This window comes from Arachis ipaensis, chromosome B05 (genome assembly GCF_000816755.2).
Source record: "Arachis ipaensis cultivar K30076 chromosome B05, Araip1.1, whole genome shotgun sequence".
In the NCBI taxonomy this organism is placed as follows: domain Eukaryota; kingdom Viridiplantae; phylum Streptophyta; class Magnoliopsida; order Fabales; family Fabaceae; genus Arachis; species Arachis ipaensis.
The window spans coordinates 134642097-134655264 of NC_029789.2; the positions used below are offsets into that span (position 1 = coordinate 134642097).

The following is a 13168-nucleotide window of genomic DNA, read 5'->3' on the forward strand; positions in this document are numbered from 1 at the left end:
GTGTTAATGGAATTCGCGATAGGATGTAGCGGATTACATACAAATTGAAATGTTGCAATTACGTCTGATAATTTGTAAAGTTATATTTACGTAAGTTTTCTTCTTAATTGTTTTATTTGCGTAAATTGCCCAAATAATTATATTCAAAAGCGTGTTGTTAATTATTGTTGTTATGTGGGTCGGCCAAATTCACTGCTTGGAATATGAGAGCATTAGCATAACCGTACATTTTTTTTTTCGGTTTTTCATGCCATCTTTGAATTTGGTAGTATAAGGATTAATTTGTTGTATTATTAAATTTTAGAGTTAAGGACAAATTGGTCCCTAACTTTTTTTTCTCGGACATTTTCGTCCCCAAGGATTGAAAAATACATTTATGTTCTTGACCCTTCTAAAATGCGGACAAATTTACCCCTCCGTTAAAGTGACTCCGTTGGACTCAACGGAAAACGCTGATGTGGCTCCCGTGGCGCTGACCTGGCCGTTACGGGAACACACGTGGCATGTAACTTTTTAAAACAGGACATATTAGTCCTCTCACACCAAAACGTGTAGCTTTTCAAAACAGGACATATTAGTGCTCTCACCCCAAAACGACGCCGTTTCACCCAAATCCCCAATCTTTCACATTTATGAGCCAGCTTTGTTTTTGCCTCATTAGCTTCTTTCTCCAATCGAACAAGCCGAGTCCTATACTCCCCAGCCTTCTCTGCTTCAACTTTGGCAATTTGCATCTCTTTTTCTGCAGTTCTACTCTTCTTCGCTTCTATTGCCTTCAAAACTTCAGCTGCTTTCTTTCTCTCCTTCTCCAAGTTTTTCTTCTCCTTATCCGCCTTTTTCTTCTCTGCCTCCAGGAGCTCATTCAACCTACTGATTTCCTTTTCCTTATCAGCTATACAAGCTTGAAAATCAGGTTTCTGCCGAATCGCATCTAAAAGACACCCCTAGTACAAAAAAAATCCCATTTACTGTGGATAGTGATGAAATATGGAAAAAAAAAGGAAAAACAATGAAGAAACTTACAGTCTTCATGTAGGTAAGCTATTCCTCGAGCAGCCCCAGCTCCAACCTTGACTCTGGTAGGCCAATTTAAAATTGGTTTGTTTTCGCCTGTAAAAGTTGTAAATTACTCATTAAGCTATAGATAAAATTTTACATAGGAAGGTACCCATTATTAACGTAAATATTAATGAATACATATGGGGAAGAATCTTGTATATCTACTTGCAAGCTGCACAATCATTAAATATATAATGCATAATTTTTTCAAGAATAATGTACCTAGCATAGAATACCAATGTTTCTCAAAAAATGGTATATATTATAGCAAAACTTTGCACAATTCAATTATTACTTACTTTATAAAGCTGCCTATGAACATATTCCATTCACAGAGTACCACTTTAAAAATAATATATACAACTAAAATTCAAACTTCTTTGGAACAAAATAAAGTCCAGCAAGAATTGATTATCACACTTAAAATCGTTGTAATAAGCTGAATTCGTAACCAAAGCTACATACTTCATTCTCTAAAGATATTCTAGCATTACATTCTTTAAGCTTCTCCTCAGCGTCTGCTTTGGCTCGTGCTCGTTCTTCTTCACATTCTGTAAAAAAAACAACATTGCAATGTTCACTAATTACAATTTAATCCAATTTGTTTAGTGAATCCACTCACATAAATTCCACTACATATGCATAAAATTTTTATTCAGATTCACTACTCACATCCCAAAGAAAAAGGCACAAAAATAAAAAATTGAAAATAAACAAATAAATAACTTCGGTTGAGCTTCACATTTTGAGCCTGAACTTCATTGATTTTGGTTTCTAGAAGCTTCATAGCTTGGCGAAGAGCGTTTTGTAATTCTTGAAGGTTCGAACACTTCTTCTTCCACTGCCACAGAGAAGGAAAATAACTAAATAAATAAATAAAGAACTCGGCTTTGAATGACAAATAAAGCGAAAAAGAGAAAAAGAGAGGGTTTTACCGCTTCACAGTGGGAGCAAGCAGTGGTGAAAACAGGTTCGAATAAGTGATCTGCAGAGAGAGCCATTTGCGGCCAAGAGGGAATGGAGAAATGTGAGATTCTTCAATCCATAGCAGAGATTCTACACCACCGTTCTCTTCGTCCTTGGGGTAAGCGAGGGAATGGAGAGGGAGGGGAGTAGAGTGTGTTAGGGTAAGCGAGGGAGTGGAGAGGGAGGGGATGGGGCAAGGAGAGGAGGGGCAGCGTAGGTGGTGGTGGAAGAGGGACTTAGGGGGCAGGAGGTGGTTGGGGTTGGAGGTGGCTGAGGATGGTGACCTACTTCACCGTTTTTGTGGAAGGATTAGGGCTCATAAATGTGAAAGATTGGGGATTTGGGTGAAACGATGCCGTTTTGGGGTGGGAGGACTAATATGTCCTGTTTTAAAAAGCTACACATTTTGGTGTGAGAGGACTAATATGTCCTGTTTTAAAAAGTTGTATGCCACGTGTGTTCCCGTAACGACCACGTCAGCGCCACGGGAGCCATGTCAGCATTTTCCGTTGAGTCCAACGGAGTCACTTCAACGGAGGGGTACATTTGTTCGTGTTTTGGAAGGGTCAGGGACATGAATGTATTTTACAATCCTTGGGGATGAAAATGTCCGCGAAAAAAAAAAAGTTAGGGACCTATTTGTCCTTTACTCTAAATTTTATTTAAAAATTTTTGGTTAGCTACATTTTTTTGTTAATTATTTAACTTTGATCTCACGGTGGGACTATATATTGAAACTAAATGAAACTTTTTTTTATTCAAATAAGATACTTTAAATCTTAAAGACCAAAACAAAGTTATGCCCAAACGTATGGACGAATTTAGTACTTTACCCATATTTTAATGGATATTATTTAAAGGTGTATTATTGATTAATAAATTACTATATATATATATATATAAGATAAAATTTAAATTTTTAACACTTATTTAAGCAGATTAATAGACTAACTATTAAACTATTTCAACTTGGTTAACTATTATTTTTTGAGACAAAACACTATAATAAGTCAAGGAGAATGAAATTTTATACAAATCAGCTAAATGGAAAGCTGATTCATGAATCCACCAATACACATTACTATATAGTTCGAATCAGTATGTTTCGAACTAGAATTACTCACACACGCTGCACATAGTAATTCGAATTGGCCAGATTCGAATTACTCATGATTTAATTCTGCCCATTCTTTTATTAAAAAATTAATAATTTAAAAATTAAAAAATATATATATTTTATTTCATGCATTAAAAAAAAGCTAACAAAATATTTAATTACGAGACTTCTTTAAAATATTAATGAGTTATCAATTCGAATTTCATACAATACTCTTTTGTCCATTTTTAATAGCTCATGAATATTTTTTTATAAATTTTTTTAATAAATTTATTTAAATTATACCACAAAAAAATATTTTATTCTATACAAAATAATTTAAAAAATGGCCTAAAAGATGTTAGGAGTACTATAAAAATTTGTAATGTCCTAATGACTTAGGACATTAAAGAAATACTCTACATAGTCAATAATAATTTAGAAATTAAAAAAATATAGTCATAACCAATATTTACCTAAATTACTAGAATATTACAAACTTTTATAGTACTCCGAATATTTTTTAAACTATTTTTTTAAAAATTGTTTTGCATAGAATAAAGGACATTTTAAGCCATTTTAAGCCATTTTCTATGCAAAACAATTTAAAAAAATGGCTTAAAAAATATTAGGAGTACTATAAAAGTTTGTAATATTCTAGTAATTTAGGTAAATACTGGTTATAACTATATTTTTTTAATTTCTAAATTATTATTGACTATGTAGAGTATTTCTTTTATTTTAAAGAAGTCTTGTAATTAAATATTTTGTTAGTTTTTTTTAATGCATGAAATAAAATATATATTTTTTTAATTTTAAATTATTAATTTTTTAATCAATTATTAATTTTTTAATAAAAAAATGGGCAAAATTAAATAATGAGTAATTCGAATCTGGCCCATTCGAATTACTATGTGCAGCGTGTGTAGTGTAATTCGAATCACCCTGATTCGAATTACTGTGGGTGTAATTCGAATCAGGTTTATTCGAATTATAGTGTGTCTGCGTGTGTGAGTAATTCTAATTCGAAACATACTGATTCGAACTATATAGTAATGTGTATTGGTGGATTCATAAATCAGTTTTCTATTTGGCTTATTTGTGTAAAATTTCGTTTTTCTTGATTTATTATAGTGTTTTACCCTATTTTTTTGGGTGGTATATACAAAGGGCAGCCGAACCATTTATTTCATTTTGATTTTTTTTTTTTGGTGATTTATTTTATTCTAATCTTATTGTTCCTTGTCAACTGTCTCACATGTGGTTCTTAGTTGTCTAAAAAAAGAGCTCAATTTCAAACACAGCATTCTGGATGAAGGACTCACAATGAAGAGAATAAAGACTAATATATAACGGAAGAAAAAGGTCACATGTAATTTTCACATTTGACTAGGATCCCGTATCACAAATGATTTTTCAACCTACAATAATCTCATCTTTCTTACTCACTATATTCTATTATCACAAATAATATACCAAAATTGCATTAAAAAAAGCAAGTTTTAATTAAAAAAAATCCAAAAATTAACAAAAATCTGAAATAGCCGTTTATCGAAAAGATCTACAATTTTTTGCAACTTTGGTAGGTAATTAATCAGGATTGCAGCTAATTAGTATATGAACAATAAAATAAGTTCAATAGAAAAATCTAAATCCACACATCTCTTTTTTTTTATTTTTTTTAGAGAGAATGTAAATTTTAAATCTAAAACTAAATAAAAAGAAACATCTAAAATTTAAAAGAAATATATCTAAAACCAAATGAAAAAAAATCAAAATCATTACAAAAAGAATATAAAAAATCTAATCGAAAAAAACATTCGATACGTAATAAAAAAATTTAAAACCTAACAAAAAAGAGATATCCAAAATTATTTTAAAAAATTCAAAATCTAATAAAATAAGACCTCCAAAATTATTGGAAAAAGAATATACGAAAACTAAGAAAAAAACATCTAAAACTATTTAAAAAATATCCAAAATCTAAAAAGAAGACACATATAAAAACATCCAAAACATATAAAAAAGGCACATCTAAAACCTAGAAAAAAGAAATATCCAAAACAAGTAAAAAGAATAACCCAAAACTTATAAGAAGAAGACCGCCGTGTTCACAGTAAGAGGACTTCGAGAGTGATGGCGTAGCGTCACGGCAAGAGAAGTTACACCGGGAGGCGGCGGGATAGATGATAGGGGATAGAGGAAGAGGCGCAGCTCTGCGACGAGAAGAGTTGGAAGAGGGCATAATAGACACTACAAACATTAATAGCAATTCACAACAATCACAGTAGCAATATGGCAAAGTAATATAAGTGTATGTACTCTATTGACAAATGAAGTACTCGATTGATTTATAAGGCAAGAATCAATAAAACAGTATACCAATACCACCCTAAGCTCAAAGGAGGTATGCATTATCAAATAGCAACATAATAGCTATCCGGGTAAATACCTTATTTGGTCCCTGACCTTTTTTCCAAAAGACAAAGCGCATTTTAATCATCCCGAAACCTCAACCAGTCCCCTATCTATCTATAAAGTTGTACAAATTGACTCCTGTTCCTGGTTGATAAATAGTGGCCCATATGACGTGTTCAGTGAGGTGCCAGGTATCAATATCAATTTGTTAAAAGGACTAAAAACCCCCTCACCAAAACTTAAAACCTAACTACCCTTGACTCTTGCTACGGCTACCTTCCTCTTCTTCCTTTCTTTCCCCTTCTCTGTTTTTCAACTCCCCCTCTACCCACAACTGCTTTGTTCGCCGACTGCATCCCCTTATGTTTTCACCGCTGCTGGTTGTCTTGCTCGATTTCTCCTCTGGTGTATGGTGACTATAAGGGCGTGCCGAAGTTGCAGATCATAGAGTTCATGATGAAGCTTATGATATTATTCTTAGGGTTGATATACAGGGTGTGCAGACGCTGAGAAAGGTGTTGGAAAAATCGGCAGTGTTTATTTTTCTGGTGGCAGAGAGTGAGGCAGCAATGGTGGAGAGGTTGATAGATCAAAACACGGAGACGGTGGACTTGCTACTTGTGAGGATAGCGACAGCGAAAAAGAAGGTGAAGTACATGAAGAATTTTGATTATTGTGCGGTGAATGCGCAGGGAAAGCTTGAGAATGTGGTGAAACTTGTAGAGTCTATTATTGATGCTAAGAAAGCTAGCGTTAGACAGAGGAGTGCTGTCATATAGGTATTATTACTTTTTACTAAGCAAATATGCAATGCTTGTTTTCTTGCTTGTGTTTTGTGTTACTAATATTGTGATTCCTATGTTATGTGAATTCCAGAATGCACCATAAAAATTTGTAGAGTTTGATCTATTGTGATTTGCTATGTTAGGGACTGGATTCTCTATAGTGAGCTCAATGAGTTGTTTGCACAGGTTGTAAAGGTGTATATATGATTGATTGATGGTGGTTATAAAGATGGCATAATGGAAGAAGAAAAAAAAAAAGAGGAGGAAGAGGAAAGGATGAGGAAGGAGAAAAGAGAGGTTGGTTCGGCGATGGTGGTGCTGCAGTAATGATCATGAAGGTGAAGTTTGATGATGATAGTGATGGAGATGATGGTGGCCGAAGAGAAAGGAGAAGAAGAGGAGGAAGAAAAGGGGGAAGAAGAGGAGAATTTTTTATTTTTTATTTTTTGGCGAGGGAGTTTTTAGTTCATTTAACAAATTGGTATTGATACCTGCCACTGTGACATGACACATCAAATCTCACCAGACACGTCAGATGAGCCACTATTTATCAACTAGGAACAGGGGTCGATTTGTACAATTTTTTAGATGAATGAGTGCCTGGTTGAAGTGCGCTTTGTGCCTCGAGAAAAAGGTCAGGGGCCGGATAGGACATTTATCCTACCTATTATTTTCTTATACTCTAATTCCCTTTTTATATCACAACCCATATTCCAATCTGTTGTAACTAACTCTGACCTCAACACAAGCTAATAATTCTCTGTGACGCACTCCTATTTACTTCTCATAGTCTTTCATCCATATGGGTGGTTTCCTTACCCTTTTGTTACTTGAGTTATTTTGCATAATGGCTTCATTAGGCCCATCCTCTTGTTTCTCTTGGGCCTCAGTATTGACATTACTATTACTTTTCGCATCAATTACTCCCCCCAGGATAATGACCTTGTCCTTAAGGTCCTCAGCAGGATAAATCTTCACCAACTCAAACCAACTGACCCAAGTTGCTTTAACTCTTGGTGTACCTTGCCACTCAACTAACACTTGGACAGTTTGAAAAACATCGTCGAGTAGCCTATATATGCTTACTATTAATGATCGCAGCTGTAAGTGGTTCAAAAGGTAGAGAGAGGGGAAGGTCAACGGTAGTCCCAACCATAGCCAGGTCCCTTTTAAATTCCTTCAACAGCAAGACATGAAAAATTGGGTGTATAGCACTGCTGATTGGAAGTTCCAGCTTGTACACGACAACTCCTACTCACTGCAGCACCTTAAACGGCCCATAAAACCGCTTAGCAAGATTTAAGTTACCCTGAGCTACCATTAAGCTTTGCCTATACGGCTGCAGCTTCAACAGAACTCGGTCACCAACATTGAACAATTTCTCTCGATGATGACTATCAGCTGGGCGTTTCATTTGATTCTGTGTCTGTTGGAGGTAAAACTTCAGTTCCATATCAAGAGACTCTCGCACTTGCAGCAAGTCATCTACATCCTTAACTAAAGATGAGTGATGCACATACCCTGGAATGGTTTGGGTTGGAAACCCATATAGTGCTTCATGTGGAGACATCTCAATTATGGTGTGAAACAAGTTGTTATAACAAAACTCAGCCCAATTGAGATAAACTGACCATTTTGTAGGGTGGGCATGGGTGAACACACGCAAGTATTGTTCCAGCATTCGGTTTATCAATCTCAGTCTGACCATCAGTCTGCAGATGATACATTGTACTATAGAACAGCTAAGTACCACAATTCATGAACAATTCCCACTAGAAGTGACTTAAGAAGAGAGGGTCTTTATCGGAGACAATAGTGGCAGGAAATCCATGATATCTTACCACTGAATTAATGAACTTCTAAGCAACCAGTTTGGTTGAGAAACCTGTCTTCAATGGAGCAACCCAGGCAATCTCACTGAATCTATCCACGACAACAAGTATAGTAGTAAAGCCATTAGAGTTTGGAAGCTTAGTGATGAAATCCAAACTGATGTCATCTCATGGTTTTGCAGGAATAAGAAGGGGTTGAAGGAGACCTTGTGGTTTGGCAGCAATATACTTCGTGCATTGACATTTGATACAACGATCGATGAAGCGGACAATATCTTAGCGCATTCCAGGCCAAAAGAACAGTTCACTCAGCCCCTTGTAAGTTTTCAAAAAGTCGCCATGATCCGCTGTTAGGGCAGAATGAAGCTGGGTTAAGAGAGTAGTACGCAAATTAGCAAAATTTGGCGCCTAAATTTGCCCTTTATACAGCACTAAACCATCCTTAAACACATAATCGGAAGGCAAGTTGTCATTCCTCAAGCGTTCTTGAAGTTGTAACATCTCCTCCATCTTACTATTGGCTCTCAATAATTCAGAAATGAGTTGAGATTGTGCCGCTGTGAATGCTTGGAATCGTGGATAGATGACTTCCTCCTCTTGGCGGGATAGGGCATCGGCTACCTTGTTGAACTTGCTAGGACAATATTCAATCTCAAAGCCATACCCCAATAACTTTGAGAGATAGTGCTGTTGTTCAGGGGTAAGGATGACTTGAGTCATGGGCTCCCTTAACCATTGATGATCGGTCTTGATCTGGAACCTCTTATCTAGCAAATAGTGCCGCCATTTTGTGACTACTTGAGTGACGGTATAAAGTTCCCGCACATAAGCAAATACTTGTTCTAAACGCACCCCTAATTTCTTGTTGAAGTAGGCGATAAAATGACCACCTTGAGATAGAACCGCGCTAATACCAGTGCTAGAAGCATCAATTTCTACCACAAAAGTTTGGAAGAAGTTAGAGAGTGCCAAAACAGGGGTGTTAACTATCAGTTGCTTTGAATGGTGAAAGCCTGATCAACAGATATGGTCCATTAGAAGACATTCTTTAATAACTCAGTCAAAGGGAAGACAAGTTGAGCATAATTGGCAACAAATTTTCTATAGTATCCAGTCAATTCGAGGAAGCCCCTTAATTGTTTCACTGTGGTGAAAACAGGCCAAGCTAAGATTGCATCAATCTTTGTAAGATCTACCTTTACTCCTTCCCTAGCAATTACATGTCCCAAGTACTCAACTTGTTGTTGTAAGAATGCACATTTTGACTATTTGGCAAAGAAATGGTTCTCCTGTAAAACTTGTAAAGTTTGAGCCATATGCCTCATGTGCTCTTCATGGGTCTGACTATACACCAGTATATCATAAAAAAACAGCAATAAACCGTCTCAAGTAGGGTTGGAAGACTCGGTTCATGGTTGCTTGGAATGTGGAGGGCATATTAGTGAGGCCAAATAGCATGACCACAAATTCATAGTGGCCCATATGAGTCCTGAATGCCATCTTGTATATGCCCTCTTCCTACATTCTAATCTGATGATAGCCGCTCTTTAGATCAATCTTGGAAAAGAATTCTGCCCCATGTAACTCATCAAGTATCTCTTCTATGGTTGAAATTGGAAATTTATCTTTCACAGTGATTGCATTCAGAGCTCTGTAGTCAACGCAGAAACGCCAACCCCCATCTTTCTTCTTCACAAGCAGAACCGGGCTTGAAAAAAGCACTTTAACGATCACAGATCACACCGGTTTGTAACATCTCAATCACTGACCGCTCCATTTCTACCTTCTGAAAATGTGGATATTTGTAAGGTTTAATGCTCACCGGAGTTGCACCTGGGACAAGATGGATTTGATGATCAATAGTTAATTGTGGTGGGAGTTGTGTGGGTTCTTCAAACACCTCAAAAAAATTCCCCTATAATCCTTTGAACATCTTCATCAATTACTGCTCGAATTGATGCTAGTGATGAACCCTTGACCTCCAATTGAAACAAAGAGGCAATATGATGACTGCTATGGAGTTTCTTCAATTCTCTGAAATTTAATTTTGCCTTTCGTAATAAGTGTTCGCCTTTAAATGTGACCCATCTCCCTAGTACCTTGAAATTCATGAACAAGTCGATATAATTAATATGGATAATACCCAGCCGCATCATCCAATGTACTCCTAGAACCACATCTGTGCCTTTTAGGTCCAGTACATAAGTGTCCATAGAGAAGTTATACCCTTGTACCAATAAAGAAAAATCTTGGCATTTAGTTGCACAATTAATAGAATCACCATTGCCCACTATTACCTGAAGTGTTGGAGTCGGGGTGAGGGGCAAATTGAGCTTCCTAGCAATTGACTCTTTGATAAAGTTGTGGATGCTGCTACCATCAATCAAAATCAGCAAGGGTCGATTGGCGTGTGCCCCTTTCACGCGCAGAGTCTCGGGGTGGAACTCCCCGACAAGGGCATTGAGACTGATTCGTGGAGGTTGTTCCTCCTCGTCGTGTCCCGCATCCTCCAAATCAGAGTCATTCTCCTCTTCAGGTGTTCCAGCAGTGCCATGTAAGAGCTCTTAGAGTTTCTCTTCACCTATGAGGAGCTCATAAGAAGCCTTGCAGCAATGCCCCTGGCTGTAATGCTCATCACAATAATAACACAAGCCCTTCTCCCTTTGTGCTCGAATATCTGTGCTGATTAGTTTCTTAAATGCCGGTAGGTTTATTTTTGGTGTTGGAAAAGAAGAGGGTGTGTTAGCAGATGCTATGGAGCTCGTGGCAGGGGTAGTCACTGGGTGAGAACTCTATTGGGACATAAACCGGGGCGGGTTCTGGGTTGGGGCCTTATTGCTACCATTCCTAGATAAGCTCGGCATTGTTGCGTTCTTTTGCTCATGGAGTTTAGCAATGGAAACAGCCTGGACATATGATGTGGGTTGGGCTAGGAGCAATTCACATTTGAGCTGGTCTTGGAGTCTAACAACAAAGAGGGAGATGATCTACTCTTCATTCTGCCCATTGACCCTGTTAGTTAATTCTTCATATTGGTTCTGGTACTTCTCAACCAATCCACCCTGCTTCAATTTTTTAATGATGGTGAAAGGGCCATAAAAGAGATTCTTTCCAAATCTGACTGTTGGTGCTTCTTGCTAGCGCTTCCAGAAATGTGTCCCAGTTGTAGATGATGCTGTTGTTAATGCCCATCGATACGATGCATATGCTACCCCTACCAAATGAAATGATAACACTTAAATTCTCTGCTCCACGGGTATTTCGAACGTCTCTAAATATTGACGGGCGCAGAAGACCCAATCTTCCACTGAGTTAATAAAAATTTAATAATTAATCATTTTTGTCGAACAAAATTAATCTTTTGTGGATACAATATTAATTTTTTATTTTTTTATAATCAATTGTCATTGTTCGAATTTTTTATAGTTAGAAATGACTATTTCCACTATTGGAATGGATAAAAATAGATACATATTGCGTTTTATCCAAAAATCTTTTCGAAAAATATGCACCCAATCAAGTTGGAGTGAGGTAGGTCCTTGCAGATATGAGTAATAACCTAAAGATGTCAACTTGTCATTTTTTTTTATAAGATGAATTTAACCATTTCCGATCTACAAATTTCATCCATTACTTAATTCTTACCAAGGTTTGAATCTATACGCAGCATATTAAAAGATAAAAAAGTTATCAAGTGTATCCGAGAATATCGGTGTTCCAATTATTTTAACCGTTAATCTTAATTAATATATATTATATATATTTTTTATAATTCAGATCAATGATTAAAATAATTGGAACACCGATATTTCTGGTAAATAATTGGAACACCGATATTTCCGGTACACCTGATAAGCTTCGTAAAAGATATCATATTTTACCACTCAATAAAAACCTCAGCTCCGAGGCCATTCTATTTTTTTTGTCCATAGTATTAAAATGGGGTTAAAAGTTAAAAGTCTGATGCCATCCTAGTTAACATCTTGCTAGTATGTTAGCCATGAGGCCTATTGTGACACGTCACTAATAATTTTTTGCTATGTACGTCACTAATATGTTTGCACCCAGTCTTTTTTGGTGCTTATGTTTGCACCCATATTGAGTTTATTCTTCAGTGTGCACAAATGTAACTCCAGCCCAGCCCATCCATTTTAGATATAGGACTTCCTTAATTAATTTATTAACAGTCCCGTCCGGAAAGGAAAAACTGAATTTATTAACGGCCAAGAAAAAAAAACACTTTATTCTTTTCAATTTATTGAAAATTAAATAGAAATTTGACAAGTATAGTGCAATAAATGTCATTATTTCCAAAATAAAGTGAAAACAACTTGAATTTCCAAAACTCTTTATATATATAGTAGATGATTCTCTAATTTTAACATGATTTTGTTCTTGTACAGAAATATCTATTATAGACAACAAATTAGTTACTTTGACATAAAATAGACTCAGTTATTAAGCTTAACGTGGATGACAATTTCTTCAGGAACTCGGTTGGTTTTATCTTAAGAAATCAATTTTCTAAAGTGTTAAAATTTGATGCTCTTTTGTTAGGCATATACTTATGCTAGAAAAAAGGGTATATATACTTGTATCGTTATTGATACCAACCCAATTTAAGTATGAAAATATACAAGATTTAAATGGAATTATTTCTGATATTTTGATTTTGTTACATCGTCTTTGATGGTCTCTCTTTTTTATATGCCTCATTAGATAAATATAATAGTTAAGGTGTTTAAGATTTAACATAATTCAAAATCTGTTTCAGATTCAAGACACATTTTTTTGAGTTTGGATTTATTATTTTTATTTAGTGTTATTTTCGAACCAAATTTGAGTTATACTTTGCGTTACCAGGTCCGGCCCAAAATTGTTTTTATAAACAAAAATTATTTTTAAATGAAATTAATAATATTATATTATATTTTTATATTTTAATTAATATTTTTATGTTATACAGTATTATTTTTATTTTAAAATAATTTATTTTTATATTGATATAACAT

At 35.5% G+C, this 13168-nt stretch overlaps 1 pseudogene; it reads left to right on the top strand.

Annotated features, from left to right (window-relative positions):
- Positions 5804-6318, top strand: LOC107641208 (annotated as a pseudogene).